The 16,788-nt window shown below is 35.4% G+C and overlaps 1 protein-coding gene across 1 annotated transcript in view; it reads left to right on the top strand.

Moving 5' to 3' along the window:
* Window positions 1-4,205: 4,205 nt before the first annotated feature.
* qtc (quick-to-court) overlaps window positions 4,206-16,788 on the top strand; it is a 148,560-nt gene continuing 135,977 nt past the window's right edge. Inside the window, exon 1 of the mRNA XM_069849592.1 lies at window positions 4,206-4,368. The gene's annotated coding sequence lies outside the window, so the exon portion shown is untranslated. The remainder of the gene's footprint in view (window positions 4,369-16,788) is intronic.

The following is a 16,788-nucleotide window of genomic DNA, read 5'->3' as shown; positions in this document are numbered from 1 at the left end:
CAAGAAGCTGAACAAATCCTTTGTCTTTCAATGCACTTAAGGAGTAGAAGGTTTGATATTTTGTTCTGAACTTATTCTTGGAAGTTTATAGGAGAAGGTGTTTCCTAAATTACCATTTTGGCCATTTTAAAATTACATTTTCTTGGGGAAGTTATAGTTTTAGGTTCACTATAACCGAAGTGAGGGTTCACTATAAACGGAAATATTAATGTACTTTTTAATATATGCATATCAGGACCAACGATTTAGGTTCATTATAACCGAATGTTCACTATAACCTAGTTCACTATATCCAGAATTGACTGTATTTGGAAAATCCAAGATTCAGTGACATCACTCAGAACGCATAGTTTAACATTTTCAGTGCAATAACAATTCAAAATTAAATGTTTGTTTATGGTTTACGTTAATATGTTGATTGAAGTACTAATTAGAGTTTGTACTAAACTGAAATAAGATTTATATAATTGATTAATAAGTTATTAATAGAGCTAGAATTCGTATGTAGTAAAAGCTAATATTTTTAGTCGGTATAGTTTATAAACATGCTTCTTATATTTGCCATTCTTGTCATTCAGTGCTTCCATTAGTTAGCGCTAGAGGTCTTTAATCCTCTTAACCACCACTTACAAAACAGTGAGGGGGTTAAAAGCTACATTGTCTAGACCTTGTGACTTTTCTTGCATTTCAAGGCTTGAAACCTTAACCGGCATTACATCGACTCAACTATATTTTGGTGTCATTCTTAACTCTTACTACATATAAATCCTAGCTCTAGTTATTAATAATAACTGTGCTAATAGATTATGTAAATTCGAAACATGCAATTCAATATAAAATAGTTTAAGGAATAAAATAAACAAAACAAATTACCTATTTTAACGAAAATCTGGTGAAGGTATGTCAGCGGAACTCATTTCTTCCGATGAACTGGTCAGCTGTAATATTGAGATCCAACATGCTGCTGATGTTTCGGTGACAATTTAATATGGCGATTGAATTAAGTCTACTCTGTCCCATTGATGACCTTAAGTAACTTTTCAGCCTTGAAAGACTCGAAAATGACCTTGCAGCTGTACAAGTGGACACCGGGAAAGTTAATATAAGTCGTACTAGTTTAGTTAATTCTGGAAGCATTTCTAATGCACAGTAATCACATTTTAGAAACTGTACAACTGAAGAAAAATTATCTAAGGGGAGACAGAGGTGAAATTTTGAACAAAACTGAAGAAAAAATGAAAATTTGTTTTTTTTATTATCTTTATACACTATATTTTCATATTCCGATGTTTTTGATTTTGTGCCCTTTAAAAGTATGAAATTAAAACCAAGACAACTGTATTACTATATTATTGCCATAATAAACTAATACTTATTATTTATATACCTTCTCTGAACATATAAATAAAAATAAATATTGAAAATTTCTTACAATATGGTGCATGGAGCATTTTATATCAAACTATATAAAGTTTTATAAAATTATTAATATTTACAGAACTATTGTACTTAGAAAGTTGAAACTTGGTATGTCCATTACTAATAACATACTTAGTATCCATGATCAATTTCAAACAAATCGGATAAATTTTGTGGATTTTGAAATATTCTCCTCTGCCTCCCCTTAAGAGTTTGTATTTACTTTTGAATTCAAAATGTTCACCATCATGTTATTGTGCAATGTCAGTTTATCAGAATCAATATCATCTTAAAAAAATTGCTATGTCCGTAACATCATTCCTTCTATTTGTGACGAATTTTTCAAAGTTATCCAACAAACGTCAAGCAGCAATTTCAAATCTAGAAACAAGACACTGAATGGAAATATCAATTATTTAAAAAAACTTTGGACGGTACTTATTCTTAGAAGTGGAAAAACTGTGAGGGGCACTTCCAGGACCTTGCCTTTTTGGAGTGCGTCTTTGACGTGGTAGATGTAAGTGAAGAGAATGCGCACTATTTAAGATTTCTTCCCAAAACGTGTCAGAGGTAGTTCTGATATGTGTTAGGGTACCTGTCAGGAGCTGAATCAAAGAATAAACTTCCTGAAAACTCACCGTTTTCTTTGTAGAGCAGTGTTAACTGCATTTGAAGACAAAAGCCACTTGCTTCAGAACCAACAAATTGTGAAAATTTATTTGGGTAAGTAAGGTAAGTTGAAAAGCATAAACTTCCATTTTTAAGGGAAACTGTTTTTGATGATATTTAAAAACTTGAAATCAAAGACATTTCATTAATCATGGCGTCTCTAAAAATTCTCTAATACTGAAGTACTGGTATGTGAATGTACTTAAATGGTGGGTTGCAAGATACCCTATAAAAATATACCTACCTGGATTTTAGAAGATACTTTGCTACATACGTACATATCGAACTCCAGAAAGCTTACGAAATCACTTGAGTGCTTCCAACACTTGTACTTCACTAGATGCTGATAACAAAGTAAATTGTCTCAATTATGGATGACTGTTTCTGATTTAGGTCTAGTATATTCTTATTTTTATGATATATTGACACTTGTTGAAAAACTTGACTGTAACAAAAGATCTACAGAATGATAGTGTTATATTTACTAAACTTCTGTAGGAAGGAAGGAGTTGATATAACTGTCAAGGACTAAACATTACTTCAGGCTTTTATATCATCTGAATTTAAAAGTGCATTTTTTAGTAGTGGAAATCACAGCAATGTATTTAAAAACCTTCTAGAAAAAAAAGGTAAAAAGTTGAAGAAATGTGTCTAATTTTTATTTCAAGTGCCTGTGTGGTGTGAAGTTCGTAACTTACAAAGGTGTACATTTTTGCTGTAACAAACGCAAGATAATTAATTATTAATGACAAAAGACACAGTAATTCTCCTGCTGACTGCCATGTAAACAGATAAGTAGGTCTAAGAGTTTTTTTCTTAAATATTACATTTTATGTGCATAGTTCCTCTGCAACCTCTGATTGAGGTTCTGGCATCCATTCATTCATAGTGTTCTGCCCCAGGGCACGTCTTTTACTGCAAACCCAGCATTTTCCAGTCTTTCCTATTTTCTGCCTTCCTCTTTGTCTCCTCATATGATCCATATATCTTAATGTCGTCTATCATCTGATATCTTCTTCTGCCCCCAACTCTTCTCCCATTTACAATTCCTTCCAGTGCATCCTTCAGAAGGCAGTTTCTTCTCAGCCAGTGACCCAGCCAATTCCTTTTTCTCTTTCTGATCAGTTTCAGCATCATTCTTTCTTTATCCACTCTTTCCAACACAGCTTCGTTTCTTATTCTGTCTGTCCATTTCACACGCTTCATCCTTCTCCACATTCACATTTGAAATGCTTCTAGTCGTTTCTCTTCACTTCGTCGTATTGTCCATGTTTCTGTACCATACAATTGCATCTATTTTCAGGCAGTATATCTCACTTGATATTTAGAACAATATTTGTATGCATCAGAAGTCTGATTAGTGTAATATGTAGCCAGTTGGTGGAGGGGGAAAGGAACTGGCCACCCTACCCCATTATCTTATGGCCTAGTTGCCTCATAAGTGATGCCTTGTTGGTGTCACTTGGGGGCCAGACCTGCCTTCGGACAGTTGACTAAATAACAAACAAACAGTTCCTCTGTATTTAAGAATTAGTTTTCAGTCCTGTTCATTTCTGATAGAGCTCTTATTTAATTTCTTCTACATAATAGCATCAATATCAAATTAAGCTTGACGAGTGTGACCGTAATTGTTTGACATAGCACACAATATAATATACGTATATATATATATATATATATATATATATATATATATATATATATATATATATTTATTTATTTTATTGTAACATCACATATTGTACTTTTGTGTGGGACCTGTGTAAGACGGGCATGCTGAAGTGGCAATGCCAAGTACCCGCCGTTGGATTAAAAAAAAAAAAAGTGATTTGTAAAGAGCCACTGAAACCCATTTCATAAAATTACCTAGTTTATGCGTGTGATGTCGCTAGTGGTACTTAAGCGTGTATATTATTGTATTAGAACGAAGAATGGTCGCAGCAGCAAACGAAATGAAACTTTCCCGAAGAACACTACATATAAATCGTATACTGTATATTAAAATCGTACAATGATACAAGAAGTGTGCGGGTTAGTTACTACTTAAGTAGGGAAGGAATTTATTGATTCACTCATAGTTTTCTTTTTTTTTTTTTTTTATTTACGAAGTGCTGGGAAGAGTGCCATTTTTTCGCATTATTGAATTCTCTATTCTCGCAATTGGATATTGAATGTTGCGCGCGCATGAAAGCAATGGCCACGCGATCATGGAATGACGAAACCAGTTTACATAGCGTCTGCTAGAAGATAGTGCTATTTTGTGTTAAAATACTAATAATCGTAAGTTTTTAACCCTAACGTTATATATATCCATACTATTTACTTACTGTACATTTTATTCTATGAGTTGTCATTATTATAGATTTAATGGTTTAATTGTAAGTACTTAATGTCAACATGTCAAGCAATGATGTTCAAATACTGTTTTTGTACGACACTGTACACACTGTACGTAACCATAACTACATTTTTTTCCCAATATATTCGCGGTTCGAATTCGATTTTGAAATTTAGATTTGGTTTAAATGGATGTTTTGAGAATCCCTTATAATGATCGTATGCATTCAGATCGGTACTGAAAAACTCTTCGCCTTGTAAAAAAAATAATATTTTATGCATATTGTTGCCGTTTTCTCATCATGATCGTTCTATTAAAGTTACAACAATAATATCGTGTAATTATACAGTACTGTATAATATATTATACTAATATTAAGCATACAGTCAAATGACATCGTCTCAAAATAACTTTTTTTACACTGCAAGTAAATAAAGCGTACTTTTTTTTTTTTTTCATTCTTCTACCTCAAAGCAAATTACTAAAGAAGTTTCAATATTATTACGACACTCATTGCAGCTCACATTCCTCCCTTCACTAGTGAAATGTAGATCACCTATTCTGTGTGCTTATAATGCAATTTCACAATTGCTCATTGACTTGCAATTACGAGTTTCTTTGTGGTAATCTCGATGTTGTTTTGGTATTACATGGGATGGTACATTAATTGTTGTCTTTGTAGAGACTATTCTGTAACATGTTGTATAATACTTCATGTAAAGTTTTGTATGAGCAGCACTTTACATTTACAAAGTTCTACTAAAACGAAATGTTTAATTATAGGCCTATGTATACATTTCTCGGCCGCGATGCACTTAAACGGCGAGGATGCGCAGCTTTAGTTGTGCTTAAGTCACGGTTGTGGGTTTGAGTCCCGTCTAGGGCATTCGTTCTGAATGAGATGTCCGATGTCTTAGGTTGGTGTCTTTTGCATTAATGAAATGTTATAGCAGCTTTACGGCTGAGGATAAGAGGTCATATTTCCGATTTTTAGAAAACTTAAATAATGGATTCAAATCGTAAACTACGAATTATTATAAGACTTGTTATACTAAACAAATTGTAGTTGCATGCTGTGCTTACAGAATATGTTGGGTAAGCTGTTAGCTTAAATGTTGTGAGTGAAGTTACGGAAATTGCGTGTAGGCTGGTTAGACATACGATAGTTAATTGTTTGAACTTACTTGTTTTAGTATATTCACGACATAACCTTTGTTAAAATAATAGGCTATATAACATTTCTTGAAAAGTCAGGTGTCGCTTTCGTAGATCTTTCATTATGAATATTGTAGGAGGATTTGTGCATAATTTATACGAGAAATTCATATTCGTTCGGCTGTTTAAAGAGGAAGGTTTTTCGACCTTATGGAAACATCAAGTTGTTGAATCCTTTGGCGCAAATAAGTTTATAAAAGAAACGTGTTTACGCACTACTTTCCACAATTCCATAGCTGAACGTCGATCACATCTTACACTTTATTATGCTATCTTCCTATCTGCAGTGCCGGATTTAGGTCTAGGCGAAGTCAGTTGCGTAGGGCGGAATTTTCCAGGGGGCGGTATTTTCTCTTCCTTTTTTTAATTTTCATTTTACAGTGAAATTTGTTTTTAAAACACTTGTTGGTAAATCTTTTCTGAAGTTTGATCTTGAACACCTTGTGGAAGTCGGATATTGTTTTGTTATCGCATTGTCGTGGTGAGAGTAAAAGGAAAGTGTGCAGTTACATAGTTATATTGTAATGCCGGTATCACGTTATTATACTATGAAACTGCTTGTATAAACAAGAATGGATTGTTGAAAATCAAATTGGATATATGTTTATTATTTATCAACTATGAATAATAACCTCAACTCTCAGTTATTTTAGTACATTTCAATATACATCGTCAACAATACTATTTAATCACTTTCCAGCATGTACACTATATTATACTGGGTGAACAGTATAGAGCAGAACAGGTTTCACGGCTTCGCTCGGCCTTGAGTCCCCCACCTCCGCTCGCATAGTCGGCCGACCGTGAAACCTGTTCTGCCTGTTCACCCAGTAATTCGATATGAAAGGTTTATTCCGCAAAGAGTTGGAGTTTGTTTTTCAATTTACTTTATACATCCTATCGAAGTAAGAAATACTCGTAATAATTCTACCACCAACAAAACTAATGCTTAAAAATAAACCACAGCCTGGCTTTCACAAATCAATTTTGTTTCAACAATGAATAAGTTTGAATTTATTTCTTTGCATCGAGTCTGGTGTGCTTCGTCTGATCGACTTTGATGGCATCATCAATGTTTTCTCTGTGAAGAAAGTGCGAAGGAAATCTATACAATTCACAAGTAAGATGCATGTATTTTGACTTCAGTAATTTATTGTTTTATGAATTGTAACATTAATTCATTTAAAACTAATTTAAACTAAACATGACCTGTATAATAGCTACTCATAAACTGTTTGTTGGAGTTGACGGCAAATTTTAGCACTGCCTAGGTGCGGCACTAAGTAAATCCGGCCCTGTCTATCTACATCTTGACGGATTGCACAGTATGTGAACTCTTGTGTTCCAAAACTGAAATTCAGATTGTATTATACTTTTTCTTTCGAGAAGAATTTTATTTGCTATTAGCAAATACCCTATGGTCGAATCCAGAAATGCATATAGAGTGTTAGTTGGGAGGCCGGAGGGAAAAAGACCTTTGGGGAGGCCGAGACGTAGATGGGAAGATTATATTAAAATGGATTTGAGGGAGGTGGGTTATGATGATAGAGACTGGATTAATCTTGCTCAGGATAGGGACCAATGGCGGGCTTATGTGAGGGCGGCAATGAACCTCCGGGTTCCTTAAAAGCCAGTAAGTAAGTAAGTAAGTACCCGGCATCGATTTACATTCACAAAAGGTAAAAATACGTTTGCTGTTAAGGTATGCGTCTTTGGTGCCAGGGCCTGCTTTAAGCCGATTGGACCGATTTATCCCAATTGGGTCCCCACAAGACTAGGAGTGGTAAGCACTATAAGCCTCAGGCTGCAGTGTAAGCTTTCGGGTTCCGTACAAGAGAAAAAAAAAACACAATTATTTTTTATTTTTAGGTTCTGTCTATGGATACTATAAGAAAATGAGCAGCAGATCTGAAAGTGCCAATGACAGATGTGAGAGTAGAACAGAAACAAGAATAAGTGAATATGATCAAGTTGTTAATACTCGTATAAACGGCTACATGCTTGTGGAGTGAGGTACTGAATCCAATTCTTCGAACAGAGATAAAAATCCGCATGAAAATACTCGAGTTTCTCGCTTGCAATAGGTCTACTGGTAATCCTTTTCCAATAGCTTTTTCACTGTTCTTGGGATTTTCCTGACAGTCCTAGTGACTGTCGCATCAGAAGAAAAGTTTTTCCAAGCTTAAATTGATCAAAACTTATTTGGCTTCAAAGAAAAGAACCACAATCCAACAAAGATATTTTGATATATCGTATTATTGAGCAAAATGTTGTTATTAATAAAGAAAAAATTATAAAGAGACAACATTAAATAATAATAATAATAATAATAATAATAATAATAATAACAATAATAATAATAATAAAATTAGTGAAAATAAATCTTGGTGCTAAATTAAAAAAAGTAAAACTCCAAGAAGAAGAGCAACGGCTCTCTTTAAATTACTAATTGGACATAAGTTTAAGTTTTTGGCGACATATTATGTCCTCATAATTGGAGTTTATACATCACCAAAATGTGTTCTCTATATATTCAGCTATGAACTTGCAGCATATATTAAACTGCACAACTATCAATATTTCAGATAATAAGTGTCCATAAATCACAAATTTTTACTGGCATATTAGAAAAAGTAATGAAGAAAATCCAATGCTATGAGCATTTGATAGATATGTGTGCAGGAACTTGAATTTAACACTTTTTGAAGGAATTAGCACAATCGTTATTTGAGACCATTAATGTAGAAAGAATGTTTGAATAGTTTGATAATTTTATTCTGTCCATTGAATATGAAAATTGCCTGGAGTTAATAAACTTAGACAAAATCCTTAAACTTTTTGCAGAGAAAAAGACATGGAAGATAACTTTTCCCATAGGCGCAGGGCCCAATTGGGATAAATCGATCCAATCGGCTTAAAGCAGGCCCTGGCACCAAAGATGCGCATTTAACAGCAAACGTAATTTTACCTTTTGTGAATGTAAATCGATGCCGGGTGTATGCTAGCAAATAAAATTTCTTCTCGAAAGAAAAAGTATAGGCCTAATACAATCTGAATTTCAGTTTTGGAACACAAGAATTTACATACTGTGCAATCCGTCAAGTTGCAGATAGACAACATAATAATGTGTAAGATGTGATCGACATTCAGCTATGGAATTGTGGACAGTAGAGCGTAAACACGTTTATTTTATAAATTCAAGTTATTTGCGCCGAAGGAATCAATAATTCGATGTTTCCATAAGGTCGAAAAGACTTCCTCTTTAAACAAACGAAGGAATATGAATTTCTCGTATAAATTAAGCACAAATCCTCCTACAATATTCATAATGAAAGATCTACGAAAGCGATACCTGACTCGTACCATTTCATAACATGGGAATGGCCAATCTGATATAAAGTATATTATGTGATCAGAGGTGGTAGTCGTTGCTATTGTAGCGATCGATTTTCGTCTTTTTCCCTTGCAAAATTATCAGTTCCCTTAAGTGAGATCGTGTGATCGAAGTGAGACAGATGGCCTTCAGATTGGCAGCTTACATGAATGTTAGATAAGCTCCACGAACCCTTGTAAGTGTACGCGCTCTCGTGTAGCCTATGTTTAGTTTATTTTTCCTCTTCTTCACCCTTATTGATTCAAGATTCGTTTGGACATACGAGTACATCTCTTCTAACTTAAGAGAGACACTGATTCTCGAATCAGAAAATAGAAATGAGTTTACGACATTATCGTGAAAGTAGCCAAAAAAGATTTTTACGAGCTTATTAAAACTTGCAAAACGTACGGATGTTTTAGATATCCAGAAGTGTACCAAAAGCGAACAAACTGACGTAGGGCCTATAGAAGCTTAACTTAATTCATAACTCCAAATGTACTGTAATCTTATATTTTCATCTGAGGCTCAGTCTATATCTCTTTAGATTATAGTTCGTTTTAGGTAAGAATTTTATGAAAAATATCCGTTACGGAAAGAAGATACCAGTGGGACGATTTATTATGAGTTAAATAATTCAAGAGCGACTAGCCGAGTTGTTTGAACTGGATCTATCCAGTTAAGTGCAGGATTGTGTGACGACGGTTTTGAAAACAGGGCTTCATAATACTTTCAATCTGTCCGGTTTCTCCGACTGGACAAGCAAGGGTAAGAAGAATATTTATTACTGACATATTTTATTATTCAATGATCCGTAATATGGGAATTAGAGTGTGGAAGATTTATATAAGATGAAGGGCAGGTGACTGTTCCATCACCTGAAGACCGAACTATAGAATTTTAAGAACACTTTAGTGTCAGGAGTTTTCTCTGTTAGACAACGTGTGGTTCACATATTTCTGTACATACTATGTACAACGCGTTTAATTCACTTTTCCTACGTTTTTGGCCAACTGCATTTTTTATACCGGGACATCATTTTGTTTTTACTAACATTTATAATATTAACCTGGCTATACTTTGGATTAATGGTTGAGAACCGGAAACACTGTTTGCTACCCTCTTCCATGACCGGAGTTTGATAATACTGGCGTAAAATACAAAGAACTCACTTTACTAGGTATAGAAGGGAAGAAAAGTAGTAAACCAGGAAATATCACGATTTTGAGTTTGATAATTTTCATTAGGTTTCTCTTTAATCAAAATACAATACTGTATTAACAATAAGTATTTTTACTCACGAACTGAGCTATCCATGCGGACGTATTCATTATGCAGTGTATATTATACTGTCTACAGCACATTAGTGTACAATATAGAGAGTGAATTTAAATTCAAAAGTAATCATAATATGGATATTTAAACACATTTTTGAAAATGGTGGCCGTTCATTTCGGTACAGGCTTCAGTTCTTTTGTGCATATTATCGCACTATAGACTATTGTAAACAACCAAATAGTCAGAAAATTTTACTAGTCGTTCATCTTCTCGTCATGTTGATGGCAGCTCAGTCCCAAAACCTTCGCCATCATCCTCAGGCTCCAAGTAGGCGAGGCCAAAGCAATATCGTAACCATTTCCCTATATCAGTATTATTGTATTCCACAGCTAATCGTGGCGACCCACGGAGGGGACGAGTTTGTGTTCTCGAAAACTGGATACGTAGCAAACCTTAGTGTAGTTCGTCGATGTGAGTTGTGAATACGCCTAGCTCGATGGTAAACGCAATAGATCTTGTAGGTCGCAGTGCTGGGTTCTAGTGTTCTCTCCCAAAATACAATACGATACCATATCATCATCACTATCACCATCAATTCTCGACAAAATCAATAAATTCAATCATAACTGGTTACAGCACGTTACACGAGTGAATGATACAATCTCTACAAATTTTTAACTGTCGGCCAAGAGGGAAAATAAGACCGGGAAGACCTCTGAAACTTCTGACAAATAATGACATTTATTTGTTCGCCTAAATGAAACTAGTGGTCTACCATGCGTGCAGATAACGATTTTCCTATTCCATAGGAAAATGTATTTTTTTATTCGTGTTATAGGAATGAATATTTAAGTAATCGATGCTTAAGTGAATTTGGTAAATCTGCTCTTTTCCATTCTATAACGTGGGACTGCAGATAACGTCCTGTGACACAAAAGGTGTAAGCTCTTTAGATTGTTCCATTATATTGTATACTATATGAGAATTATGAACCAACATTAAACATTCCTTTATCATGTGGGCAGCTTGGCACAAGGTATTGCCTAAGTTAATACAGGACAAACACGAGATAAAATATGCACATCCATTATAGGCGGAGAGAGAACCGTTTCCTTGGGGAGGCAATGCAAAACCATAGAATCCTGATATAACGAGGTTACGGGGGACATCATTTTTACTTCCTCCCCCGTTATAGCTTGACCGTGGTACAGTATATCGGAATGTGATCATTTAATAAAAGTATTTTTGGGATGCATGTTTCTTACAGTGTTACATCCATATCCACGATGTTTCGGACCGAGTTATGTAGGGTTTCAACTGTAGGTCTACTACAAATTATAATAGGGCATAACCGTTGTGGAGGCAGTGCCCCCACCCCCAAATTTGTCTGAACTCTTTTTTTCTATTAGCATTAGGAAATATTGAATTCAAAAGACTTTTCTTGCTTTTGTTAATGAATGAGATATTATTTGTAAATGCTACCATCGTACCATCTTCCTGGAAAATGGCTGCTTTCACAAAAAAAAAAGTCTTTAGACTGTGGTTGTTTTATGAAAACTACTGAAAATTTCCACTCCTTTAACATGGTGTTTTTTTTTCACTAACACCTAATTCAGTAGATGGCCGCTGCAGACTTCTAACACAGGAGTACAGGCTGTTACAAAAGAAACAGGTATAGAAATTCTTATACATTCAGAAATTTAAAATAAATACGAGTATTATAGTCTAGACACATGATCTGATGACATTAATTCGTCAATTTAACCACAGACACTTAATCATAAACAAAAGCAGGAAAAGTCTTTTGCATTCAATATTTTATAATGTTAATAGTAAAAAAAAAAGAGTTGAGACAAGTTTGGGGGGCAGTGCCCCCCCATGCTCCCTCATAACTCCGCCTATGACACCCACTCTCTGTGTAAGGTAGGTAAAGTAGTACTTCTGTACTGAAAACAGAACTCTAATTAAATGGGTTTTACTTAAGTAACAGCACAGAACCATTTATAACAGCTGTTTTAGTAATTTTATATTTTATATGCATATTTCAATATTTATTTTTGTATGTATGTAGACCTACAAGTTCTAGTGGTAAGTTTCGCGAGCTTGTAAAATAAAATCGACATGTCTGAAATAAGCGGAACATGAAGCATGTGTTGCAAAGGTCACAGAAAGTGCATATGGAACAATATAAATATTTCCCATGCGACCATGCGCCATGATGACGTGGTTATGTTAAGCATATGAAGTAGACCCTGCACATGCCATTTTATTCTTACACTCATTGTGCAGTTTTCTAGGAAAGTTAATACTTGACACGGATATTCAGGAACACCAATGAGTAGAAGTAGAAGTCTGTTACGTTTGCGTACGAGCTTAGTACAGTGAACTTTTAGCTCATAAGGAGGGAGAGAAAGAGAGAGAGAGAGAGAGAGAGAGAGAGAGATGTACAAAATATATTTAATGTGCATTTTAAATTTTGAATTGCAACTAATAGCATTGGAGTATTATGATGTAGAGTTGTAGATTTGTAGAGTGTCAGTTCAAAATCATCACTAGAATGAAGATAATTATGACGAATCAAGGGGGCTCATTCTTAAAGGCCGATGATGCTAAGAGATTATGATAACAAAAACAGAGTTACAACATGTAGATATCACTTACTGTCTGAACTATTTTTTTTAAGATCCAGAGGTTTAAAAAATCGCCGTGATACTAGCACAGTCTAGTATATACAGTCGCGAAGCTCAATATGTAGTAAATATGCAAACATTAGGTAGTTGCTCACCACTAGGATCGCTAATATCGCCTCATTACAGGCAATGCAAAATAGAACCGTCACAGTCTATTGTTTCTAGCACCCTCAAAACTCAAGCTTCGTGACTGTATATAGTAGACTGTGATACTAGTATTACCAACACAGAAGACGGCGTACAGTTGCTCCAAGCACAAAATGTCGACAACCCATGTGGCGGAACAAGAGAATGGCCACACTTTGTTGTTGTCTGGGCCATTGTTTTAAAACAATAACAATTCCAACTGCAAAAGCTTAAATGTCTGAAGGAAGCGGAGATTGGAAAGGCCTTACATTATTTTCACTATTTAAAACAAAAGAAAGAAGTTTCGGATTTTGTTACATCGTGATGTTTCTACTTAGTCACAAGGAAGCAGCGTGTAAAAAATCAATAAAACATAATTTAATCAGACCAGGTTTAATCACATACTGTATACTGTATGATTTCCAGAAACTGATCAAGGTGTACAGTACGATTATTTCGCCTGGGTATGGAGAGTCCATTTAGTTACGCCAAGGGTTGTTTGGGGTTACTCACTCGCTTGCCTTCGGAGCGATCGGATGTCATGCGCGCGGTAGAGCGGTATGTTTCCAGTACAATTAAGCTGTACTGCATTCCATTACCGACCGCTCGCCCTTGTCTCTGCTCCGGAACTCTCCCCACTCCTATTACTTCCCCTCTTTCGCGTCGCTGAGCTGTCAGGACTAAATGGTCTGTACTCAGCAGTTTGGATTTTGTTCGTTAACAATGTGATGCGCGGTATTGTCTTAGGTGCTGACACCATGTCATAAGAGTCTCAGCATATATTCGTATAGTGAAGATTAAAAAACAAATAAAAACAAGAAAGCACATTGTTTCCTCTTAAAACTCTTAAATGATTAGTAGAGTCGTGTCTTCTTTTATCACTATGCAATTTCTGCACACTTTACAATCGTCAGATGATACGATAACGAAATCGCACTTTTGCTTCCCGATAGATCGCCACAGTGATTCCGTTTCTTGGCCATTAAGGTACGCAGACCTCATTCCTTTAGATTTTGGTTTGTGATGATGGATGAAAAGAAAAAGTATATACCAATAATGGTAAATACAGGAGACTATTTGATCGCCCGCATTATTGACAGTACTGACCTCATAACAGAACGCCGAAACAACATCAGAACAACACGTTTTATTGGGTTGCTGGTTTCTGGGCTTCTGCCGCGTCGTTTCGGTTGCTGGAGCTGACGTTCCGACCGTCTTGCTGTGGCCGTCTTCAGAGCTGTGGCCACAGCAAGAGGGTCGAAACGTCAGCTCCAGCAACCGAAACGACGCGGTAGAAGCCCGGAAACCAACAACCCATGGACAACGGCCCCGGAAACCTACGCCAACAACACGTTTTATTAGCCTACCTACCACTAGAGTTGCAAAGGGTATTGAGCGAGATTGGCGGAGGATTTTGAAACAATTACATTATGGAATGTCAGTTATTTGTGTTTTGTAAGTCAATACTTACAAATAATAATTCAATCAACGTAGTATTTAACTCCTCTTACTATGAAGTGTCAATTATTTTTTTGTCAGTCAATAATACAAACAATCAAGCATATTTAATTCTTTAATTAATACGTGCTAATTCAAATAGCTGTACCTCCTCATCTATTGACGGGAGGACATATGTTTACATGGTCTTTCTTTTTTACTCAGAATTATCGATTCTACAACATATCAAATTATTTACTATTCCTCCTGAAACATGTGTATTAATTGTGTTGTGTATAATTAAGTTATCACTGCCACCGTGTGTTTGTCCACTTGCAGTGTAAATAAAAACATACATACAATTTGTGTAATTTATTAAATAATAAACCATTTTTGTATAATTAACCAAATTCAGTCACCAGAAATACCACATTAGACATATACCGTTTCGGTATTTATCAACATCCAACCTGTACCCTTTGTGACCTTCAAGAAGCGATGCATAGGGATCATCTCCAACGCTGTGCAGCTCTAAAATCACTGACTGAATGTGCCAGATACTGGGAAGCGAGAAGCCTCATGCCTCTGTTATTTAATTAGTTCTTAGTTTTTAGTTCTTTAAGGATTTTGTTTAGTTCCTTCTTTAGATTTAATTTTAAGTTATATTAAGTTATTTTTTTTTTAATCTTGAGGTTGTGTGTAGGTAAAAGATAAGTTATCTATGTACCTGTCATTCGAATAAATAAATAAATAAATAAATAAATAAATAAATAAATAAATAAATAAATAAATAAATAAATAAATAAATAAATAAATAAATAAACATATAAAGTACTATATTAAAATTGCCTGTACTCAAATTCCGAAAAAAAAAGTGGAGACAGTGGGTTTTGAAAAACGACAGCACAATTATACACATGTTTAAATATTGTTTACAATATTCATTTCTAATATGGAGATGAGCTTTACTTATAACTACACAATTTTTATAATTAATAAGATAAAGTGTCATTGACTGGAAGTAAAACTGCTTATATTATCTCATTATCTCCCGTTACAACAGGGTATAACGATGCGCACCACAGTGTGACCATCATTTCTTGTTTGCGCTTCTAATTAGGTCAGGGAGTTTTTCTGAATTCCGTCAACCTCATGTCGTTATATATCTATAAATACATTGGCACTCAGAGATGAAGTGACTGATGCGTGCGTGGGTTTAGTAGATTGACTAAACAACTATTAACACAGGGACAGAATCTGTTAGAGTCTGCAGCTTAAACTCGTTTCGCCGAAGGGTGGAGAGTTTTATTTATGATTTTTCCTCAATCTTTTTAGCAAATAGTGGATATGTCACATCAAAACGGCGACAGGATAACTCCGGTCCGTAAGCTATTTGCAGAAACATCTTATAAAACTGAGATATTTATATTTCGTTTCAGAAGATTTATAGATATCCTCCAGCCGGATAAGGAATGTGTTGTAACCCCCAGTATTAATAACGTTAATATTGCAATTTACGAGGAAAGGAATTACAGCATTTAGTTGAGGAAAACCGTGAACTGCACAGAAATATTCCATTTTTTTTTTGCAATGGCAGGGTCGTTGTTCGCCCCGTCTCTACGAGTGTGACTCATAGATATCGCTAGTGCCGAGAAGCGTATACCACTTAGTTCGTCAGAGACTATCCAGAGTGCACCACAGGTGGTGGATCTCATTACACTCGTGATGAATGATTGCTGATGATGGTGGAGAACTGTTAGACGTAACAGGGGGCAGGAGAACCATCCACAAAATTAAGACACGAGCTTGTCCGCCTCCTTAGTCTTGAGGTAGCGTGCTGGACTCCTGATCAATGTGGCCCGGGTTCGATTCCTGATCGTAAAGTCAGGGGGATTTAATTCTGACCTCTTCACGGGGACTGGTTATCTGTCCATTGTCTCAGTGCGTGTGGGGTCTCGCAGTGGCCCCCAGGTACCCTGACCCAGTAAACGGAGGAGTCCTGCAGTGTGTGCGTGTGTCCAGTAGAGTTGTGGTTCTAGGTACAATAAGCCTCAGGCTGCGGTGCCGAAATTAGTAAAAAAAAAGAAAGACAGGAACTTAATTATGTACAGTCTTTACATACAATCTTTTCCACCATAGTTTCACAAATAGTATTATTTTCTCATTACAAGAAGTATAAAGAAAAAGTATAATGAGAGGGTCTACTACAAAAATTTGATTTTAAGATTTTCACGAAAATACAC

Source organism: Periplaneta americana, chromosome 16, assembly GCF_040183065.1.
Source record: "Periplaneta americana isolate PAMFEO1 chromosome 16, P.americana_PAMFEO1_priV1, whole genome shotgun sequence".
NCBI classification, from domain to species: Eukaryota; Metazoa; Arthropoda; class Insecta; order Blattodea; family Blattidae; genus Periplaneta; species Periplaneta americana.
The sequence above is the reverse complement of the archived record's forward strand: the minus strand, read 5'-3'. Positions and strand labels throughout refer to the sequence as shown.